Consider the following 4856-nt stretch of genomic DNA (forward strand, 5'->3'; position numbering starts at 1 on the left):
AAACTGTTCTCTCAGTGCCTTCTGACTAAGGCGAGCCCCAGCTCTGCTCCTGTCTCTGACAGCCGCGTCCCACCTTTAGCTGAGCAAGGCCTGCAGCCCAGAACCCTCAGGCGGCAGCGGCAACTAGCGGGAAGGCAAGGACACGATTCGATGTTCCATAGATTCTCTTGATAATAATTTTCTACTTCTTTTGTGCGTGACTTTGGACTTCCATTCACTGTATACGGTTGCAAAGATTTTTCTTTTAAGGGAAATGTATTTAAGTACACAAGTAAGTTGGTCTATAGAAAAAAAAGTTAATATTAATGTTACAAGTGGTACCGAGATGTGGCAGAAAACGTGGCATGCATATATGCACACACAGATCTATGTGAAGTTTGGGTGGTTTTATTCAGTAATTTAGGGGGTTATTCTTTTCTCTCTCTGGTACCCGTGGATGTTGGATGCCGGGAGTTCTCCCGGCTGCAGGCTCCATTTATGCAGTTGCGGGATCTGGCCACTAGATGGGGCTTCTCCCTTTGTGTCTGAGCAGGCAGCCTTGCCAGTGGCTCTGCACCACGTTTCTTGCGCAGAGTTATGCCACCATTTTCTGAACTTAATCCAAACCTTTATTATTAGTAGATTCCACAAATGTTCCCCACCATTCAGGTCTCAACACAAATGTCACCTCCTCAGAGAGGCTGCCCCCATTCCCTCCCGCCTTCTCGCTGTCCTTGCACCTGAGCCTGTCTCAGGTGTGTGCGAAGTTGGTTACTGAGTTCCATCCCCAGCCCTGCCCACTGACAGGTAAATTCCTGAATGGCAGGGCCTCTGGTTAGAACAGCCTCTGGCACGCAGTCGGTACTCAATAAATATCATTCAATGGCTAAGTGACCCTTCGGTAAAAAAACTTAGTTGAGCCCTGTCTAGGGTGGCTCAGTTGGTTGGGTGTTGACCCGTGAACCAAAAGGTTGCTGGTTTGATTCTCGGTCAGGGCACATACCTGAATTGCAGGCTCCATCCCCAGTAGTGGATGTGTAGGAGGCAGCTGACTGATGTTCTGCGCTCACATCAATGTTTCTCTCTCTCTCTTCCTCTCTCTCTAAAAATCAATTTAAAAATCTTAAAAAAAAATAGTTGAAGGTGGCAGGCAATCATGGAAGGACGACAGGTGTTAGAGTCGGATAAACCTGACCTCCAATGTCAGGCTCCACCATCTGCTGGCCAGGTAAGCAATTTGGATTCCCCGAGAGTCCCCCTTCCCGGGGACACAGTGGAGAAAATGGTCACTCCTGGGACAGGTCGTTCTGAAGATCAGGTGGGAGACAACTTATGTCCAGTGACGGGTCCAGCACCTGGCACATGGCTGGCACCTAACAAATGGGAGTGGTTCCCCGCCTTTTCCTGGGGATAATTCAGAATAAACACAAAATTCACCCTTCTCTCTGCTGTGTTCTCTGCGGTGTGCTCAGAAATAGATGACTCACTTAGAACACCTGGCAGAGAAGAGCAGCCGCAGGCCCTTGGGAACGGGTCTCTGGCTTGAGCAGACGTTTTGACTTGACATTTTAATGGAAAATGGTTCTCTAAAACGCTGTTCCTTTTCTCTCCCAAAACACCAAGTAATGTGTGCAATCAGTGTAATCTGGATGCCCAACCCTAACCTCCATCTCTTATGTCCCTCCTGCCTCCTGCTTGCTGTCCTGGGCTCCTCTCGGGTCCTCAAACCCACAGCAGAGCCTTTGCACAGCTGGTTCCAGCCTGCAAACAATGGCCAGAGGCCTTTCCCCGGGCACTGTTACTCATCAGGTGGGCTAACTAGTAAATGCCACCTCCTCTGGGAAGCCTTCCCTGATCACAGACCCTACTGGATCAGCTGTATCCTTTAGGCCTCACTTGGATTTATTTCCTCCATGTCTAACTTTCCCATGATTTGTTGAGTGGGAACTTGTTAGGGGCCAATATGTGAAGGTTAAAGCTTTTTAGTTTTTAGCCACAGTCAGAGGATCCACGGCACCAAGACAGCTGCATCAAAACAGCAGCATGGCTATGCTCTGCCAGAACCTTCCAGAACCTGCCTCTGTGTGCCAGGCGTTTCCATGCCAACCAGCTGGGGCCTGGTGAGGAGCACTTGCTTCCCGAAATGACCCCCCCCCCCCCCGAGTTAATTACAGATGTGCCTCTATTAAGGCAGGAAACTTGCTTTAAAGTTGTAGTTTTCGAATTCATACAGCTGGATCCTGGCTGCTGAGAAATTCCTTCTCAATGACAGAAAGACCATAGGACGTGAGTGGCGCATTCTCAGATCCAAGGCTGGGAGCCAAAAAACGGACAGCCTGGGGCACTCACCCTCCTCTCCGCCTCCTGCCTTGCAGCCTCAGACCCAGGCTCACCCCCTGGTGGTGTCTGCCCGTCCTCTCCTCCTCCCTCTGTCACAGCCTCCCCTGCCCTCTTCATCTCTCAGTCCATCAGGGCGGGTGGAAGCTGTTGGAGGCAACTGCTAGGTTCTCCACACTGTCTTTCTCCTTGGCTGGAGAGGGTGGCATTTCAGAACATTTGCAATGCTTTGTGGCCAAAGAAGTGTCTCCCTAATGTTTGCAGCTTAATTATCCGCCTCCTGATTGCAGCGTCCTCCCAGCAGAACAAAGCTGCCTGCCTGCAGAAGCTGGGCTTCCGGTGTGTGTGTGTGTGTGTGTGTGTGTGTGTGTGTATGTGTCCCAGCTGTCTTTTTTTTTTTTTTCTGCTAAAAATTTCCTGTCTGTTCAGGTAAATGCATTTGAACGGTGGTGGGCTTTGGGTCTTCTTCTTTTAAAGAAACTAATTTTAATCACCTTTGAGTTGCTATCCCAACAGACTCCCCAGTGGTGGCTCCCCCAAGCCTGAACCGCAGGCCCGGGGTCCTTCCCGTCACCTCCCACTGTCCCCCGGAGGACACCAGGAACCCACGCAGGGGGCATCCGTGCTCAGAGTGGATGGAGATTGTGACCTTTGGCCTAGGTGTGCCATGGAAATACTACCAGGACCCCGAGGGTGCCACTTAGCAAGAAAGTTTGGGAACCTCTAATTTAGAAAAAGATTCTCTGTTCTGGATTTGCAACTTTTCTGTACGTGTCAGATTGTTTCACAATAAAGCGTGAAGCCCTGAGGTCGACTCATGTCCTCACTTGGGCTCCGTGTGGACAGGAGCGTGCCCTGCCTCCGAGGGCGTTGACACTGGCCAGGCCCTGCAGAAAGCTCCATAAACCCAGCAGCACGGAGGCGGGGCTCGCGGCGGGCAAGCGGCCCTGAGGCTGCCGTCACCAGCATTCCCACGAGCGGGCGTGGGTCACTCAGAAGGAAATGCAGCCGAGGCAGCGTCCGAACCACGAAAGGAACCGACCGGCTTCGTTCTCTCCCAAGGCAATGCATTGAGGAGGAAAACAAGACATCGGCCACAAGAGGGCAGCATTGTTAGCTTTTTTTCTTAGAAAATTGGGGCAGCCTTTGAAATGTGAAGGAAATAAAGCTGCTATGTGGGTGCCCGTTCTAGGTTGCATGGACAAGGGCGGAATTTGATAAAGGGAGGAGGTAAAGGCAAACCCTGTTTTCAGATACTGGCTGGCGAGGACTGGCTTAAGGGCTGCCGGCCCGGAAGGCACCTTCCCTGACAGGTTCATGACATTTTCGTAACAAACAGACACACGCACGACGCCCCCATCAAGGACAGGGCTGGCCTCCAGCTTGAGGCCCCGGAGTTTTGATCGATTCTGCCAATCACACTGAAAAGAGACATTTCAATCAAAGCGTGTACAGAGACCGGTGACCAGGAGGATGAAATGGCCCAGAAAGAAGCGCCCACAGACTGGGAAAGGGGGGTGGGCGTAGTTCCCTGGAGAAGAGGTGGCCCACCCGTGGGGACCCAGAACGACGCTCAGATGTGAGGCTGTGGAGCAGGGCTTATGTGGGGTGGTTCCTAAGGGCAGAGCAAAACCACTGGACCGAAGGGACTGGACGCGGAGACAGAACCGCGGGCAGCACAGAGCACCTGCTATGATCTGTCCCACTCCAGAGCCACCTTGGGGGGGTGTCCACATGAGGTTGGGGACACTGAGCACAGAATGTCTGCACAGGGAGCCATCTGACATGAAATCGGTACCAGGCTGAGCTGCTCTCAGTGAAGTGAGGTGGGGGCAGGGAGCTCCCCACCTTAGCCCATCGGTGAGAGGGACCCTAATCGGCCGCTTGAGTCCCTTGCCTACTCCTTGGGCAGATGGGGAGCCGGCTGCTGGGCAGGGGATGTGCTTTACGGCAGGTTCCCGAGGCTGCCTGCAAATCCTGTGGGCTGGGCTCACCCACAAGCACCCCCGGAAGAGGCCAGCAGCAATTACATAATCACATCGATACCCCATGGCAGGCTGGGTTCCCAGGAAGAGCCATGAGAAGGAGCTGGGGTGCCTGCAGGAGGTGGGAGAGGGCCCTTGAGACCGCCCAGCACTGGGCAGAGGAGGCGCCCAGCTGTGGTCAGGCTCCACCTCGAGGGGGCGCTGGAGCCAGACCGGCCCTCCGAAGGCTGAATGGTTTGGTGACAGCCAGGTCTTTACATTTCCCAACGGAGCAGTCATTGGATGTCCACTGGCCGGGGAAGGGCATGGCCATGGTCAGGTGGCCCTGCCGCTGAGGCAAGTCCCCAAGCAGAGGAGCTGATGGCTGAGGGTCTGCGCACAGCGCTCCCAGCAACAGGGACCGCGAGTCCTTCATTCAAGGGGGACCCTGAAGGTGCTCACAGGGTCCACCACTTGGTGGTGATAGTCATCACCACCATTCTCCCCCCCCCCCCCCCCTCTCACTCCCCTCTGCTCCTCCTCCTCCTCCTCCTCCTCCTCCTCCTCCTCCTCTTT

This window comes from Myotis brandtii, unplaced genomic scaffold (genome assembly GCF_000412655.1).
Source record: "Myotis brandtii unplaced genomic scaffold, ASM41265v1 scaffold120, whole genome shotgun sequence".
Lineage (NCBI taxonomy): Eukaryota > Metazoa > Chordata > Mammalia > Chiroptera > Vespertilionidae > Myotis > Myotis brandtii.